Source organism: Camelus ferus, chromosome 12 (assembly GCF_009834535.1).
Source record: "Camelus ferus isolate YT-003-E chromosome 12, BCGSAC_Cfer_1.0, whole genome shotgun sequence".
Lineage (NCBI taxonomy): Eukaryota > Metazoa > Chordata > Mammalia > Artiodactyla > Camelidae > Camelus > Camelus ferus.
In genome coordinates, this window is record NC_045707.1 from 40,120,055 (window position 1) to 40,139,390 (window position 19,336).

Here is a 19,336-nt window from a genome sequence, read left to right on the forward strand (position 1 = left end):
AAGAATGAGAAACACTCGTGTACATTTACCAGAGTATTATTAAAGAGAAGGAATTACTTTGCTTCAAAGGTAGAGATTTACAACACCTGTATAATGTTTCTAAAGGGGATAATAAAAGGTTTGGTCAGTTCTACTTATACTTATGGGGCTTTTTGACTTACATGTGTATGTTAAAACACACACAATGTATCTGTAATGTATGAATTCTATATATCCTGCCTGCCCCTTGGAGTTATCAAGAGAGTGATTCATTCATTTTCTCAGTTAGTAACTATGTTTGGTTGAAGGGATACAAAAATGGAGAGGACGTGGTTTTGTTTATAAGAGAGTCCATCCTGGAGAAAGGATTAAATTATGTAATGATATGGATAGTAACTCATGTTGTTTAAGAAAGTTGTCATTGTGCTAATACGTTTTCATCATTGTGGACCTTTTATTTTCAGCCCAAACTGGTAGATATAGGCACTTTCAGAATTATTGGAGCAGGATGGTTTATAGCAGACATATGCTGAGTTGGCATTTTCAATAGTTCTGTCTATTAGAATCTTACTAATTTTACACGAATGCTTCTTATTTTCCTCTGACTGTATTAAATTAGTAAGGAAGTAGTGCTAGAGGTATTGGAGAACATGGGCTTTAGAGTCAGCCAGACCTGCAGTTGACGCTTGGTTTTACCAATAAATCACTGAGTGACCTTGGGAAAAAAATCCCATAAATGCTGGCCTTTATTGTCCTCATCTACTAAATGGGGATGGCAATCCTTAATTCTCAAAATTTTTATGAGTTAGATATGATTCTGTATTTAAAAGCGCCTAAGAGAGTAAGTGGTTCAATAAACAGCAAAAATAAATGGTCAGATTTTGCTCCATAGAAAACCTGGTCATTATAACATGACAACTGAAGGCCTCAGACAAATTGATACCTTTCCAAGTCCAGCTCTAGGGAATCATTTCAAAGAGGTGTGAAATTTTTTTTTAACTATGTATGAATCTCCTAGGAGATTTTTGTCATATTAAATAAGTCTAGAAAGTCATTCATATGACATCCTTCTCAGTCTGGTAGGGGAAAACAAAATGTTAAATCCAACAAGAGGATAAGGACTTCAGGCTGCTTTTTTTTTTTCCTTCCAAGAGGGATAGCTCTTAATCAGAGTTCATTCTCCATTCAAAGTAATCTGTGAAGACTGGCATGAAAATGCAGATTCCTAATTGAACAAAGACAATTATTTCCAGATTGAAGTACAGTGGTGAATAGCTCTGTGCTCCAATTACCGTCAGACTTTTACTTCAAATGGGAGGCTGAAATCACAGATGAGTTAGCCTTAATTGGGAGAAATGGCTGAAATTGTACTTTTAATACCCTACTGTAACATCGTCTATGTAGGTCATCTTTTTTCATGTATACATGACAGTGCCCTGTTTATGTCCATTTGGGACAGCAAGCTGTAATGGCAAGAGGGATAGCCTTTTTACAAACAAAGGTAAAAGCATCTAAAAGTTAATCAGAACCATAAAACTGTATAGCTTTTAGATAAAGGAATACAAGAGTACATTCTTTTTTATAACTATGTGTAAACTCATAGACAGACAAGAAAACCTAACTCAAGATAGTGTTAGTTCAAGCAAGATTTTCCTTGATCCTAACTATCCCTTCATAATATATCCACTTAAAAACTATTGGATAGTAGCCCAACTATGAATACATGGGTCCCCCCAGATTAGGGTAGGTCTAAAAGATTTTTAAAAGATTGAAAGAAAGACAAATACAATGGATAGATGAAGTCTGTGATCCTCAAACAATCAGCAAACACCCAAGGAAGAAGGAGGGCCTGTGTATGGGTGAGTCAGGATGGCAGAGATTAGGATATAGAAACGTTGTTAGTAAAGATTCCTCTACTAAGTTTCTTCTTTCACATCAGCTGGGGATTCTAGAATCAGACACATGAAGCCTTGTCACCAGCCGCCATGAATCATTTGCGTCTGTGTAGACGTTTCCCATTTTCAAAGGGATTTCACAAACTGTCTTTCATTTGATCCTTATCCCTCCCAGCTAGGTTTGGTGGATATTGTCTCTTTTTACAAATGGAGAAACTAAGTCCCAGATCCTTGCTTAGGGTGACATAGTGAATGAGTGTAGAGCTGGGAGGAGGACCCAGCCTTTGACTAATAACTAACCCAGTGTAACACATGCCACTGGATCAGTCATGAATGACTTCCATGCCTTAGCGTGAGTACCACCACATGCCACTGTCTTTCAGCCCCAGAAACTGTAATAAAACATCTGTGCTGTCTGTCATCTTACATTCATTAGCTTTCACAATGAACTAGGTCTTTGTTGTCATCCCCATCTTACAGATGTGGAAACTGGGGGGCACAAAGTGTAGATGACTTTTCCAAAGTCAGACAATTAGTTAGTCAGACAATTAGTTAGTCTGACAAATTAGTTAGACAATTAGTCCATTGTCTATTAGTTAGTCAGACAAAAAGTCAAACAATTAGTGCTGGACCTAGACCCAAACCAGCATCACTGACTCCAAATGCTGTGGTTTTTCCTTTTACCAGGAGAGACCTGGGTTTTTACCTCCATTTCTTCAGCTGCTGTTCACAGGATCTGTTCATTTGTTCAACAAAACTATAGCAGTGGACAAAATTGACCCAAATCCCTGCCCCTATAGAGCTTACATTCTAGAAGGAAAAATAGATAATACACAAAATAAGTAAAGAAAAATACTGTGTATTTGATGGTGGTAAGTGCTATGGAGAAAAATAAAGCTAGAAAGGATTTTCTGGAGACGGAGAAGTTATTTTAGATCGGGTCGTCTTTGGAGGCTTCACTGAAAGGTGGCAACTCAGCAAAGACCTGAGGGAGGTGAGAGAGTGAATCTGCAGTTTCAGGCAGGGGGAGGAGCAAGAATTCCCAAGCTCAGCGTTTACTTGACTTATTCAAGGAATCACACAGAAGCGAATGTGGCAGGAGCTGAGTGGGTAAACAGCAGAGGAGTAAGGGAGGAGAGCCTGGAGTAATGGGAAGCCAAACAGAGCCAGGTTCAGGACAGCACGAGTGAAGTGAAAATAGTTGGAGGGTTTTGATTAAAGGACATCATCATCTGACTTAATGTCGAAAAGATAGTTCTAGATCTGTGCTGAGAATAAACTGAACAATGGTCTCTCATGGGCAGAAAAATCAATTAGGAGGCAAATAACAACAACAACAACAACAACAACAACAATTATTATTAAATTAAAATAAAATAGGCAAAACATGATTGACATGGGCTTCAACAAGGGAGGTGGGGAGAAATGGTCCAAAAGCTAAGAAATAGGGCTGGCTCTACCCCTGCTGCTTCCTGTTTGCCTTAGTTGCTAAGTGTCTGGGAAACATGGAGAGGGAAGGCACCCTCACAGGAAAGTGCTCCCAGGGGTGGCAGGCCTCAAGAGTGGGTTGCTCAGATCTCCCTTCAGGAGAGAACTTGCTGAGGAGTGGGGCCAGCTGATGCCTGTATCTGCTGCACCCTGGGTGCCCAGCAGGGCTCTCCCCAAGGCCACACTGTCTCCAGGCTTCTCCCAGTCAGGCTCCTCCCTAATCAGGGCTCCTGTCACAGGCTGTGTTTGCTCTGGGCAGAGACTTCCCCGGGGCTGCACTGCAGTCTGAGGCTCTTTGCACCCAGTCCTCCTGCTTCCCCTCTCTCCCTTCACAGACGTCACACCTACATTGTGGCCTGAGGACCTTCCCACCTACTCCCGTTCCTTCTCCCCTTTATCCTTCATAGGCATTTCCCCCCAATAAATCTCTTGCACATCAAATTCCACTTTGGCACCTGCTTCTCAGAGGACCCACACTGACACACCTGGCCTCTCTCATCTGCCTGGGGCTTCAGTAGCTTGCTCTCTGTCTGCTGAGGTTGTTAAACCCCCATTGGCATATCCAACTGTTTGCTCTAGCAGATAGCAAAAATGAGGCTACCACTAATAAAAATAAATATAAATTGGGCTCTTACTATGTGCCCAAAACTGAGCCAAGTGTTTCACATGGAGTGTATCTTTTTACTCATGACCACAACCCAAGAAGGAATGTACTGTTTTATGTATGAGGAAACCAAGTCTTAGAAAGGTTAATTTGCCCAGATTCAGATATGGCAAATGAAGGAGTTGCCATTGAACTTGGGCAGCCTGGGTATAGAGTATAAATCTTGCTACTATATCAGTCTCAGGACAGGGTCCTCCCACTGCCCTGCCCCACTGAATTCATGCTTTTTGGCTGTTTGATGCCAGTCTGCAAGCATCATCATAAGGTTTTGACCGAACTTATCCATGGGACACAGCAAGAAGCTAGTACCTTAGTACCCTGGTAACCTGGTACCCTGGTACCCTAGTATCCTATTATCCCAGTACCATTCCTATAATTAGATTTCCCACCAACTTCCCAAGGTCATAGAGTTCCACCTCTTCAGAATAGAGCTGTTCTCATTTCTCTGCAAATGTTGATCTGATACCTGGCTGGTGTCTTTGTGACCACATCTCATAATTTGCCTTTTACTAATTTTAAGTGACAGCTATTTCAAAAACTATCATAGGAAGAGAAAAAAACCCTGAATTTGGATCAGAAGACCTGAATTGTAGTCCCAACTCCAACACTAAGGCCATTCAAGATGTGTTCCATTGCTACTCACAAAATCCCATCTGAGGTAGCCAAGGCAAAGAGGGTATTTATTTGCTGTCCAAACTGGGAAGTCCAAAGGGTATCTCTACTTTCAGACATGACTGTGTCTAAGGATTCAAAAAATAACATTAGGACTGTCTCTCTCACTGCATCTATTATCTCTGTCTGCCACTGTTGGGGCTTTGTTCTTGTAGGCCTGTTTTATTTGACAGTAAAGATGGCTCTCCCTGACTTTATGCTACACTTTTCTCAACACTAGAGATCATGAAAGAAGAAAAACTCTCTCTCTATTCAAATAAATCTCTAAATAAGGACGTGATTGGCTGTGTTTAGGACAGGTGCTTGACTATGAATCAGTCATTATGTCTAGGGTGATGACATATTCTGATGAGCCAGCCTGGGTCATGAATGCACCTCTGCAGTGGAGAATATGGAACCAAGTGATTAATCACTACATCAGCAGGAGGTATTTATTCCTTCAGTGAAAACAAGAAAAGATGCTGGCAAGTAAATTTAACAACTTTACCCAACACATTAAAACACACATTGTGCCCCTCCCCAGGGCAACAACCCAAAGGTCCATCTGTCTGCCATGTCCAGCTCAAAGTCCCAATTCCTGGGTCATACGCAATCCTCTTCATCAGGTCCAGATGTAGCGCCTTGTGATCCAGCAAGTTAAAATAAAAACTAGTTATCCGACCCCATATATCTCCCTCCCGACCCTGGCACACAGCTACAATACACTCAGTATGTAACAGTGAAACAAGGACAGGCTACCTGCAACAAATGTCCTCTCTTCAATTCAGAGAAGAATGGTAAACTAGCAGCCTTGAGTCTTCAGCAATGACAAAACCCTTGACCTGGTAGTGGAGGAAGCTCCTTGATTTGATCCTAGATAAATGTTTTAGAATCTATTTGCTTTTAGCCAGTTCCAAGGACCAATGACTAAATTTAAAATTCTTACCTAAACATGCTCTTACAGCCTGCTTCATTTATTCATTTTCTCACCTCCTACCTCTTTCTTCCTCTCAACTTAATGTTGCCTCACTGGAGGTTATCTCAAGCCATAGCCATGGCTAGGAAGGCAACACAATCTGAATTCTGCTACAAACCCGGGTCCTTCTAGTTAACTGAGAAATCTCTGGGGTCTTTTGTTACTTAACATCTTTCTGTTATTTCCTGCTGTTTAGGGTCCAGAAGTAAATAACTCTTTTCTATGAGGTTCCCTGTTTTTGGACCCTTTCTCTTTTCTCTGTTCCCTCCACACACACTTTTTTGGTAATTTTTGCCTGAGAGTACCTCTTTCCTAGAATCCTTGGACTATACCAAGAATTAATCAACACACACTAACATCTGGCTTTTCCAAATTCTTCACGTTGAAATACAAACTCCAAAGATATTTCTTCTGCCTTCCAATTGCTGCAGCAACTGTTTTATCGAATGTTTTCTTTTAGAACCAGGGATCTCTGGTCCCCGGCAGCTCTGTTTTCTCACCATCTGACAACCAAATACTAAGCAATTGCCACGTATTTTAGATTTTAATTATAACATGACATCACTAATATTATACTACTTCAATTAGTAGTAGAATAAGCTACACTCTTGTGACAAATACATCCAAAACTGAAAGATGACTCAAACACTGTAGAGGTTTCTCATTTATATACCAGTCTGGGGTCAGTATCCTTAATTCTTGGGTTACTCTCTGCCACGTGGTCATTCAGGGACCCAGGTTCTATAGATTATTTTAATCTCACAGATCCACTCTCCCTTAAAGCTTTGCCATTATCTTTATTAAGTCAATAGAATAGAAAAAAAGAGAGCATAGAAGGACCTACCCACTTCTTAAAAGCTTTGGCTCAAAAATGGCACACACCACTTCCACTTACATTCCATTGATTAAAATTTAGTCACTAGGACTCACTTAACTGCAAGAGAGACTGGGAAATGTAGTCTCACTATATGACCAAAAGAAAAGGAAACAGATTATTGGTTGTGCTAAGTAAAGAAAAAATGTGTCTAAAGGGAGAGAGTGTTTAATTCTGCCAGTTGAAACTTAGGTACCAAATACATTGAGAGGTGATGTATTCCTAAATGACTTGGACAGTTGATTTTAATTAGAGTTTCTGTGGAATTAACCAGATACAATCTGGATTGACAGAGATTGAGATGAGTGGGAGGTGAAGCAATTGAAGCAGCAAAGTAGTAAACCCTTTTAGGATCCTGGGGTGTGAGGGAGAAAATAGAGAAAGATGGAATTGGGGGCAGACAAAGAACTTTAATTTTTTGAGCTGAAAAGACCCAAGTATGCATAAATAATGATTGTTTTCACCATACAAATGTATATAACAATTTGTTACTGGCTCCTTCTCCTGCTAAAATGTGAAAAATCAAATTAGTATTTCTTAAAGAGATAATGTCCTATTAGATGAATACCTTTTATGAGCATCTACAATATGCAAGGTACAGAGCTAATCATTATTTCATGAGCTCACAAGGAGGATATTATTAACTCTAATTTTTACAGATTAGGGAATTTAGTCTCAGACAGTTAGATATAGGATCAGTCATCAATCAGTACAGGAAACAGAACCCTCTCTAGTTATTTTAAGCAGAAAGAGATCTGGTTACTTAGTAAGCTGTTGTGAGAGTTGAAGAAGAGAGTTTTAGGCTGGGCTTCCAGGGCTGACTCCCAGAAAACTGGTGCCAAGGAAGTGGCACCTTTGCCACATCTTTTGGAATTGTTGATTCGAGAACATACAATGGGGTTGTGATAAAGCAAGAGGCCACCCCTGCCACCATCACTTAATATCCAGAAGTTAAACTAGATATTGGAATGTTGTTTCACGAGGAAAAAAAAAAAAGGTTTGCTTGTCAACAGCAAAGGCCAGAACAGAACAATAGTGCTGCCTCCCTTTTACATTCGAAATCTTATGAGAGTGCCTCTAACGGATGAAGGTTAATTTTCATCCAAAAAAGAGCTTCAAGGGAGTCTGAGAAATGTAATGTTTAATTTTCCAACCTCTGTAGCATCAGGAGGTGTGTAGCATGGAGTTGAAATGGTTGCTAAGGACCAATTCACCACAAACACCAGAGACAGTTACCAATAATTTAGGATTAAAACAAACTATTTATACTTCTTTCATGCTGTTCCTGGATAAGTCTGGAAGAATGTCCCAATCTGGAGTTGTGCAGCATTGTTTTGCAAAGTGTTATTAGTTATACCATAAAAACACACTTGGGAAACCCTAGTTTATACCAACTAGAACATGTTTCTTCATTGCAGGACTTCTTGGATGCTGTTATACGTGTGTAGGTTATCCATTGCCTCAATAATGCTGAGTAACTCATTTCAGAACTTGATGGATTAAAAACTACTTATTATTGCTCATAAGTCTACCAGTTGGCTAGGTGGTGCTGCAGATCTTGGTTGGATGTGCTCCCATAAATGGGAATTGGCTGGTTGTTGACTGCTTTAGCATGGCTTCTGCCATGATGACATCAACTTGGTTCTGCTCCATGTGTTGCATCTTCCAGCACGCGAGCTGGAAGAGAAAGGCAAGGAGCAAGAGAGACAGTAGAAAAGTTCAAACATCAAGTCTGCTAATACCCTATTATCCAAAGTGAGTCACATAGCCAAACAAAGGATGGATGGATCAGGGGACAAGGGAATATACTTCACCTTTTGATGGAAGGACCTGAAATGTTCCATTGTAAAGGACATGTAGGGAGAGCTGAATAATTGGGGACATTAATACAATCACTCTACCACAATATGCTGCTATGCATGATAATTATCCAAGAGAGGGATAATATATAAAACATTTTACAAACTTATTTGACTAGAGAATACTCTTACTGAGGATCTCCTGGGGACACCAGTCTTGGAAAAATAAAGTTACTGCACAATTACCTTGTACACATTTATTTATATATCATATCCCTTTCCCCAAACACATATCTACATTTTAAGAGAAACAAGAAAAACTGTTTCCCTTAAATGATGCATTTTTCGGGCTTGGAGGGTGGTACTGGGGAGCCATCCTATCTACTACCAAAATGTAGTAGACTTTCTAGGTGAAAGGCATTCCCTGTAACAAAGGATTAAGTCAAAAGAACAGAAACTATTTAGACCAGGAAATAAAGTATATCTAGTGTTGCTATGAGTTGAATTGTGTCTCCTCAGAAAATGTATGTTGGAATCATAACTCCCAGTACCTCAGCATGTGACCAAATTTGGATATAGGGTCTTTACAGTGGTAATCAAATTAAAATGAAGTCATTAGAGTGTGCCCTAAACCAACATGGTGCATTCTTATAAGAAGAGGAACTCAAGAGGCAGACAGATACATAGGGAGAACACCTTATGAACATGAAAAATCTATCTACAAGCCAAGGAAACAGGTCTGAAACAGCTTCTCCTCTTACAGCCCTCAGGAGGAACCAGCCCCAATGACACTTTGATTTTAGACTTCTAGCCTCCAGAACTGAGACTATAAATTTCCAATGTTTAAGCCACCCAGTTTATGGTGCTTTGTTATGACATCCCTAGCAGGTGAATAAGGGCCTCTGCTGTTTTTGCCTGCTTTTCATCTGTTCTTCCTGTGGTTCTTTCAGGGAACTCCCCCTCCCCTCCTCTTAGTTCATGTGGTTCTTCTGGATCTGATTCAATCTGTTGTCCCAGGAGTTAGCAATGACCCAGGCTTAAACAATCAGTGTGTCCCATTCCCTGACCACAGTAATTGGTCAGTGAAAATAGGCCAGGTTTTTTGCTGAAATCTTTTCAGGAGTTGCTATGCTGATGGAATAGAGGCCTGGAGCTAGTGGTGGCCACCTTGCTAGCATGAGGAAATAAGCTTCCTGGAAGTGAAGCCATTACAGAGGGAAGCCAGTCTGAGAGATGGGGAGAAAAAGAGTTCTGATAATAAACAATTTGAGCACTTGGATACAGCTGTTTCTGAAATTGCATACTGCTCTACTTTTCCATATATGTGCAACAACTTCTCTTTTATTTGAGTTTGATTTGGGTTTCTTTCATAGCAACGGAAAGAGTTGTGATTAAATGATACAGCCAGTTATTCCTACCTACTTCCAACTGCCTCTGGACTTTCTCCAGACATATTTTTCTTTGTTTCCTAGCTCCATCCTGAATTCCCAGGATATTCCTCCCCTTTACGCTGTGGAGAAACTCCAGCACAGAAGTGAGGGGTAAGTAGCATTTTTACACCTTTTATCTTCTTTAGTCTGCATGAAACTTGAAAGAAAATGTAGTCCTAAGCTGATTTTTTGCAGACTCCCTTTTAAGTACACATTCAACCTCAGAGAAAGTTTTGCTGTAGAATATCAAGGACAGTTTGAAGGAAGAATGTGAGAAAAATCAAGGTCTTGGCAAATTGTATCACTCATTGCTAAGTAACATCAAGTGAATAATTGAAATTGAGAATGAAACACCCAAAATGATTGAAAGTAGACAAAATTAACTAAATTCCTAGTATTCCCAAACAAGTCTCCTTATTTTAGAGTAAAAATATAAATTTGAAAATAAAAATTGTATAAGTAGAATGTACATGTGATTTTACTTTTGACCATGAAATGAGATATATTGGGCAGGAGGTAGAGGGAAAATATGCTGAGCTGTCTGTGGTCCTGAAAATCCAACTGTTAAAAACATGGATACTTTTTATTATTTACTTTTATTATAAGAAATGATGAGACATTTTCTCATAAAGACAGTGATTCTTAAAGAAATCTAAATACAGAGAGATAATTTAACTCATCTTTTTTTACTTTAATTACTCCTAAGCAGATAAATTAATGAAGCAGATTGCTTTTCTTATTCTGACAGAGAGCTTTAAATTAGAATAATGTACAGCTACAAAGTAATCATGAATAAAAACAGGAAACTAAACAGGAACTAAAATTTATTATCTTCTTGGTCTCAATTATAGTTTTCTTACAAGGAAAAACAACTCTCTTATCAAAGCTTAAATATTGTCACATAATCTTCCTTGTTAGATTTTTCTTTCTTATATTTATAAACAAAAGCCTTTTTACAATTATTCATTTTATTATGATATTTAAATAAATGTAGTTCTGTATTCTTGATGCTTTTTTGATGCTCTTTCTATTTGCAGCACATTTTAGAGTTTGATTTGTTGTGTTTTGTTTTGTTTCTGTTAAAGTTAGAGAAGAAAGAAACATTTCTGCAATGTGGGTGTACACCTTGGTCACTGAGCTTTCTATAATATGGCTTCTCACAGGGTGGAAGGCAGACGTGTGTCTGTGAAGGAAGTACTACACGTTTATAATATCAATGAGGAAAACTGAGTTTCATAGCAGTTAACATTGTACAATAAACAAGTTGCAGGATCCAAACTTGAGACTAACTTTATGTCTAAAATTAACCTTCCTCAAACAGTCTTCCTGGTAACTTACCAGCATAATATTACCTGGCTTACTTTGCACTTTGTGGTTCTTCTCCATCATTGTGAGAGGATGTTTAATCCCCATAGCCAGGTAGTAAGCCCATAAAGACTCTCAACTCATGTTGCATCTTCTTTGATAAAGATAAGCCGCATGACCTATGGTCAGAGCATAAGCTTTGTAGTTGGACAGGCCTGGCTTCAAAGTTTGGACTGCCAGACAGCTCTGAGCCTCATTTCCTCATTTGTAAAACCAAGTTAACAGCACCTGCCTTGTATTAAATGTGTGTAAAGAGATTAGCAAAGTATCAGATACATCATAATGTTCAACAAGTGTTGGCTTTTATATATGTGCCAGATAAACAGATAGATGGTTGCAGATGATGGGCACCTAGCACCTCGCTTGAATTCTTAGTAAACAAAAAGAAATGATTTAGGAGCACTGTAGAAGGTGCATTTTGTGATAGCTTAAATTCTCAGATACATCAAATGCCAATAGAAGATAGTATAATAGTTCACCTAGATTTCTCAGTAAGGACTCAGTAAGTTTTTGTTGAATTTGAGTTAAATGTTGGTTTGCCTCCACACACTTTTCTTTGCCTCACTCTACACCCTTTCTCTTATTTCTGTGCTTCAGTAATTATTTCTAGATGCATTTATAAATCCAGCCAGGTTATTTTTCCTAGAGCTCTAAGCCTGTATATCTAATTGCCTAATAGACTTTTCTGTGCCCTCGAGGTCAGTATGTCACAGAATTAGCTCATTATTATCCTCCCCATCCCCTATACTTCATCCTCATCCTCATTCCATATCCCAGCAAATGAAATTCCAGTTGACTAACCAGAAACCCAAAGTCTTCCTTACCCTCACATCCAGTCAGCTCCCACCTACTATTCCGTCTTCAGAATATCTTTCCCCACACATCCCTTCTCTTTCTCCTCTCAATTTCTCTGCTGCCACTGGTTCTTCATCATCTCTTTCCCTCTAAATCCCCCTACCCTCTCCAATCCATCCTCTTCCCAACTGTCAAAGTGACACTTTTAACCTAAAAACCTTATCATGTCATTTGTTACCCTGCTCACACTCCTCCAATGGCCCCCTTCCTAGACTTACTTTGCCTTGACATTTCTAGAGTTTAAAAAGTAGTACTCACTTGAGAGGAACCAAAGACATACAGAGATCAAAATGATGGCTTTATTAATGAAAATACAAAGAACTAGGCTTAGGTTTGGGGAAACAATACCTCGCTAATCCTACACCCCAGAATTAGATTGCCTGACACCTGGATACCCACAGAAAGATCTCTTCCTGTAAGGACAGACTTCTTTTACAGGTGGCCAAGAATACATCAGAAGAGATACTCTACACAGGGTAGAAGAGAAATAGAGTCAAATTCCTTGCCCCTGGACAGGAGTAAGCAAGGAGATAGAAAAGCCGGGGAAGTAATGCCAATTGGGTCCCCATGCAAGGAAGCACAAAACTAGCAGAAGTAAACTTTCTACTCGTGACCCCAACCTCAAGAGTGTACCCATCAGCCAAGCCTTTTATGTTGTCACTAACTGCTTCTCAATCACATCTCGTCCTGGCCCTCTCCACTGACCTCTCTCTCTGACTTCCATTCTTGCTGAAGGACTTGCAGGGGCCTGAACACACCAGGTCTTCTCTTGTTTCTGTGCCTTTGTACATCCTCTTCCCTCTGCTGGGAATGCTCCCTCCATAGGTTTCTGCCCAGTAACATTTTCTCTGTTACTCATCCTTCAAGTCACAGCTGCCTCCTCTTGAAGTCTCCTTGGCCTCACTCTGGCAGTCCTACTCTAGGGCTCTCACTGTATATTGTACACATTCATATCCATCTGCCTGGTTATCTTTCCCTTGCAAAGTTGGAAGCCTCTCGAGAGCAGAGACCTACACTTTGATCTTTGAATACCCAGGACCTAGAACAGTGAATACAGAATGATGAGCACACGGAATAACCTCTAATAAACATATGATGATGAAGTGAATGTATACTGGGCCTCCATTATTTTGCCTCTTCGGCATTCCATTCCCCCTTCTTATGGAACCAGCAGCTTGATTTTCCTTGGAGGGCTAACACCCTTCTCCAGTTCCTCGTATAGGAGCCAACAAGATCCAATTTGAATCTTGAGCAGAGGGTCACAAAAACCAAGGGCAGTGTTTATGAATTTTGATAATGGTGCCCAAGTGCACCTACTTGATAATGAATGATGAATGTTTGTTGAAGAAAAGAAAAGGGAGGGAAGTAGAGAGGAAGGCAGGAAAAGAGGGTGGGAGGGAGAGAGGAATGGAGGAAGAGAGAGAGAAAGGGAGAGAAGGGAAAAGCAGTTTAGAATAGCACTCTGCTGAGGATGCCAGGGACTACTGGGAAAAATCAGTCTGGCTGAGTTACAGACTGGGAGCTGTAAACCCTGGGGTCTAGACGCCTCATACCTTCTCAGCTAAACAGTTCGGTATTTAAATGGCTCCTTCCTAGCCTGGACTATTTTGGTACATCTATTATTGGCTCCCATTTAGTGTCTGTTTATTTAAATCTGCTTTCATCTGGAACATAATTCTCTTTGATTATCGGTTGATGCTGTGGCCCAGTAGGAATACTGATAATTGTCACTGTGCACATTCTGCTGGAAATATAAAATTATTATCTTTAGAGCGGTTGAGTAGGGTGTTTGAGCACGGATGTTATGCAGTGTGATTTGTAGCGTGCTAATTCCTTGGCTCTTTTACCTTGCTCTGCAGGCTGTCCTACCAGCCGCCCCCAGGAACTCAGGTAGACACCCAGCTCCCCAGCATTCCTACCATTTGTTTTCAGCTGCAAGGAGAAGGCAGTCTCCCCTCACTCAGAAGCTTGGGGATTCCTTCGTGGTCATCAGTGACCAAGGGGCCAGAGGCACAGACCCTGGATGCCAGTCACTGTCCCGGTTCTCCACTGCCTTTGAGGGGGCTGCCTGAAACAGGGGACAAAATTTGAGCTGCACAGCCCGAGTAGAGAGCAGCCTGAAGACAGTGGTTAGAGCCGGCACTGACTGGGGCAGCGGTTCCTAGGCTTTACACCCTCCACTCTTCACTGGCCTCCCCTTCCCCTCCCCGACCCCACACCTCACCCCTTCCCTTACCTGCTCCCATCCCTCCCATCTCTTACCCGCCTTCACCTACCTCCAGCTCTCAGCTCCCCACCCTAAGCGAGCTGCCTCTTCATTTACAAGCAGCATCACTAATTGCTTTTTAGGGTCCCTTTTCTACTCTCTGTTCAAAATTCACGGGGCGTTCCCTAGCCCTTTTATGCTACTTTTCTGAACCTTTTCAGCCTCTTTTACAAACTTAGCACTTTCTGTGCCTCTTTTAGTCTTTGGGAGAAGAAAGGGACTTGAGAGGGGTTTTTTTTTTTTTTTTGGCAGTAAAGCTCCTTCTCCTGTACCCCCTCCCCACCCCCAGTCCCACCGCCACCCCCTCCGAAAGCACACGCATTGACCCTCCTCCCTCTGAATGGGGCTTTGTGCAGGGAATTTCCGGAACATAGCCCAGTGCCCAGGCCTCTGTGTGAGGAGAGGAGGGGCCCAGCCAGGCAAGGAGACCCTTAAGCCCACCCCATTACCACGGTCACTGTTTGCCCTGGATTCTGTAAAAGGCCTATTGTTGCTGGTTGCCAGGTATTCCATAGCAACACTTAAGCCAAGCTGCCTACCCTATTTAGGCCCAAAACTTTTCAATGGCCTCCAAAACCCGTGCTTGTCAGCGCTGCAGACTGCTCCTCAAACAGCCTCAGAGGGGAGGGAGAAGCCAAACCGTCCCCCAGCCGTCTCTGTCTTTCAAATATCCATGTTTGAGGCTGCTTGGGGGCTCCTTGTCATTTGCCGTGAATCAGCAGGCCAAACAATCGCAATTAAAATTTCTCTCTCCCCAACCCTGGCATCTTCCCGGCTCTCCACCCCCCAGTCCAGTTGCAGACCTCTCTCTAACTTAATATTCAGCTGAGACTGGGTTTCATCATTTTCTGCAAGGGCCTCTCGACTTTCCTTCTCAACCATTTCAAAGGAAATTGCTTTATTATTTTAGGAGAGTTTGGGTTGCTTGCATGCAGGGTTTATGCCCCTCCTGTGTATGGTGAAGAGGAAAGTAATAGAATCATAGAGTCTGTGTTATAGAAGGAATCTTAATCACGGTCCCCAGATGAGGGTCTGGAGGCCCATATCCGGGAATGGACTTGCTCATGTCGCAGAGTTATTTAGGAAAAGGTGGGGGTCCAGAGCCCAAGGCCCCGGCCCCCAATCCTGTGCTTTTCCTCACTACACCACTCTGAAGTAACATGAGAAGCAGATTGGCAGAGAGAGAAACAGTCTGTGCACCTCAAAAATCGAGACTGATAGAAAGGCAGGTTCTGCTTTCAGAAGAATGCGGGATCCCTGCCCTCCTTCCTTTCCAGGTGAAACATGAGTTTCCCCCAATCCTGTGATGAGCATCCTTGGAGGCATATTAATTTTACTTGCTACCTAGACTTTCCTCACTGTAGATTTGCGGCATCTCTCCTAGGTCCTGAATTAGATGAGACTCAATTTAGCATTCTAGAACATGCTAGCCACTCAGCTGCTTCATCCCCACCACCCTACACTCCCCATTTGACAGAAATCCAGTGACTTGCCCAAAGTCACAAAGCACTTAAAATAAAATCAAGCTCCTCTCCATGACCTACACAGCCTTGCATGATCTGGCCTGGCCAATCTGCCTCATCTTCTACCTCTCTCCCTACAATTCAGTGCATTCCAGCTGTGTCTTTCTGTCCCCCCTTGTGCATGACAAGCCCACTCCTGCCTCAGGACATTCATCCTTGCTCTTCTCTCTGCCTGGAAGCTCTGCCCCCAGGTCTTTGTGGGGCTGGATCCTTTCAAGACTCAGTTTATATGTCACTGCCTCAGGAAGACCATCTCTGTTCACACGCTATCAGTTTAACTTTTCCTGTGGTCCTTTTAAATTTCCTTTATAGCATGTACTATTATAATTTTTAATAATTAATTATCATTTATCAGAGATATCTATTATATTTATTATCATCATTGTTATTATTTATAGCTATTTGTAGCTTTTTTTTTTATCTGCTTCGTTGTCAAACATAAACTCTGTGGGAATTCTATGCCTTGTTTATCATTGTACCTACAGAGTCTAGGGTAGCCTGAAACAGAAGATTTGGAACAGTAAATGTTTGGTGAATAAATAAATGAAGGCATTTGCTCATCGGTGGTAGATGTGAAAGTTAAAACCAAAGCCTCCTAACTCCCAATGTGATATCTTTTTTCTTGGAGGCACTCACTGTTGGATAAGAAAGGGAACAGCATTCGTGTGTTTTTAAGTACTTCCTTAGAACCCAGTGTTTCCCAACCCCTAAAAAATTGTTGTTGTTGTTGTTGTTGTTATTATTATTACTTCACTAAAGAGGCTTTTTAGATTGTTTTTGCCTCATTGACCCCTATGAAATTATCAAAGATGTCCTGTACATCTATTTATGTACTGTGGCTCTTTAAAAGGCTGCAAGTTACTGTCATGTCTGAGATTTCCCCACCCCAAGAACCAATTTTTGCCTCCTTGAGAGTGCATATTATAAGCAACACAGTCACTCAGAGTAAAAGCTTACAGATTTCTGATGGCGGTATAAAACCAGGAAATTAATTCTGTCCCGGATGAAAATGGAGGAGAATTGTCTCAGAGCTTAGGTGTGGAAGAATTCTAACCATTGAAAATGACAAGAATAGCCAGAAAGGATGGTGGCTGTGTTAACTTTGGGCTTCAAGTCCAGCCCTCATATTACATACTTCACAAAGGTTTTTTTTTTTTTTTGGAAGATCTTTAGAAAAACCCTTTCAGCTTAGGTAAGTGTGGTGTTAAACCACTAATCGTTAACCCCTTGCCTCTTCTTATTCAGCTCTTAATCAGATTATACAAAAGCTTTCAGATGTTCTTGGTTTCCAGTGCCACTGTGTGAGGATAAAGTAGAGTTTCTAAAATGCTGGCTCGGAAGGCAACATTGTAAACTTTTACTGCTGGATGTAGGTCCACAAAATAAATTCTTTATTTAAAAAAAATCATCACTGCCGATTGAAAGCACCTGTAGATTAAAGGCTGACATAGCTCTGTTCCGTATGTTCATTTATGCATCCATTAATTCAACAAGTGTGCACTGAGTCCCTCCTGTGTGCCAAGTACTGTGCTAGGGGCTACAAAGATATGTTATTTTCATAGCATTTATACATAAGTACCAGATACCAGGCAATGGAATCTACTTTTTTAGGTTGCATGATTAAAAGCATAATCATTATTTGACCTCTCTGATACACATTATCTGTGTATAGAGTTCTTGGAGATGCTACACAAACTATCTCCTTAGTAGAAAAGTTAGGAGTCTACCCCGCATGTAGTGGACATCTGTTTTGTTGCCTCCCCAGCATCCTTCCTTTTCTTTTTATAGTTACAGCAAACCCCTCCTCTTAGGGGAACTAGCTCCCTATTCCATGGATCCTGGAATTATTTGCAATTCAGAGTACCCTAGCCTTCACTGGATGGAGGACAGATAACCCAGGCAAGGACAATCCCTGGCCAATTAATTGCACCAGAGATGAAGCACATGGCCCTAAAGTAACAGGAAAGTGTCTTCCTCTGGGTGCTTCTACCTTTATAAGATCCAGGTGACACCATTGGAACCCATGCTTCCACTTGTACTCAAGGGGCCTAAGGGAAGGAAGAATTAATTTTAGAAGTTAAAGGTCTCTAGGGATCTTCTAGGGAGATCCCTAGGGAAGGCTGCTGTTACTTACTGCTACCACATTGAAAAAGAATGAAACCAGAGGGCAAAGTTAACATGAATTCCAAAAAGGAAGGTGGGGGCCGCATTCCTGAATATCAAGTCTGAATTTAGATCTGGAGTCAAGTCAGGAGTTAAGAGTTGATTAGGGAAGGCCTAGAGAGCTAATATATCAGGAATTGGCAAATAGGTCCTGGGTGATTGAATCATATACCATTTGGTGTTTTTGTTGACTTTATAGGCCAGCAATATGGTAAACCTAGTGACTGGCAGGCTTACAGGGCCTGAGGCAGGGAAGACTCTTAATGGGTTTTAATTCCTCCTTTTAGAAGTTTCTTGATCTATTGACTTCTGAGAAACACTTATTGTTCAGGTCCTTCCTCCTTCTTTCTGCCATTGACATGCCCCAGATTTTTTCATTCAGCCCTTCTCTTTCCTCACTCTACCACACTATTCTCATCTTCCCCTGCCATAAGCTGAACAGTGCTCCCCCAACAAAGATGTCTTTAAAAAGTGAAGGATTTAGTGTTTTATATGCTTTTCCTTGGACTCTGGGAAAGTCATAATTATCATACAGCTTTTAGATTTTTTCCTTTGCAACATTATAATTTTCTCTAATTACTCTTCAACTATTCATTAAGGAAAGCCATAATCACTCCTGTAGCTTTGTGTGGAGTGGTGCTGGGAGGTTAAAGAGGAAGGATAGTTAGAGAAGAGAGTGATCCGCCCTCATCCATTTCTCTGGTTTCTTCAGTAAATCAAGCAGTGATCCAAGCTAGAAGTGGGAGTGATGGAGAATACAGGACACTGAGCAGCAGATTCCAAAGCTCAGTTCCAGAGAAACATCAGAGGAAAACTCCCACTTTTCCAACTATATACTTAAGGAAAAAAACCCTAGAAAGGTGGGTTGGGGAAGTGGGAGATGAAACACAATGGGGTATCAGAGTTGGCTCCTACTGCCTTATAAGAGCCAATTGCTAAATTTTCCTGAATTTTGTGAGTCAGTTTTTAAATATAGCCACTATTAAAAGTTAAATTAGCTTACACCAAAATAAATTATATCAAAATAAGTTATATCCAAAACTCATCATGTCCTGTTTTACTACCCATCTATGCTCTTGATGTTATTTACATCGATTATATCAGTAGCTGTGTCATGGAAATACTATATAGTGCTGTGTTACTATTCATCTCTTCCCAAATCTGTGTTTGGTGATGTCATGTTGATTGCTGAGATCAGCTCTAACAGGAGGATCTTCAGATAACAGAAAGTAGTACAAATCAAGCTGCTGTTTCCACCCCCTCCCTAGCCATAGAGTCAGTTGTTAAATATTTTCCAGAACATCACTAGTGAATCCTGACTCCAGGGCTATAGAAAATTTTACTGGTGTACTTACTATGCCTGAGAGAAAAAGGGCCTCATGTTTAAAATCATAGTATGTGAAGGCAC

At 41.0% G+C, this 19,336-nt stretch overlaps 2 long non-coding RNA genes across 2 annotated transcripts in view; one reads left to right on the forward strand and one right to left on the reverse strand.

The window, feature by feature from the left end:
- Positions 1-19,336, forward strand: part of LOC116667694 — a 75,093-nt gene that overhangs the window by 37,679 nt on the left and 18,078 nt on the right. Inside the window, exon 7 of the long non-coding RNA XR_004324682.1 lies at positions 9,799-9,867. This is a non-coding gene — a long non-coding RNA (uncharacterized LOC116667694). The remainder of the gene's footprint in view (positions 1-9,798; positions 9,868-19,336) is intronic.
- Positions 7,960-14,335, reverse strand: LOC106731153. The gene is made up of 3 exons (XR_001367567.2): positions 14,253-14,335; positions 13,896-14,044; positions 7,960-8,204 (listed from the first exon to the last, which is right to left on the reverse strand). It is a non-coding gene; the product is annotated as an uncharacterized LOC106731153 (long non-coding RNA).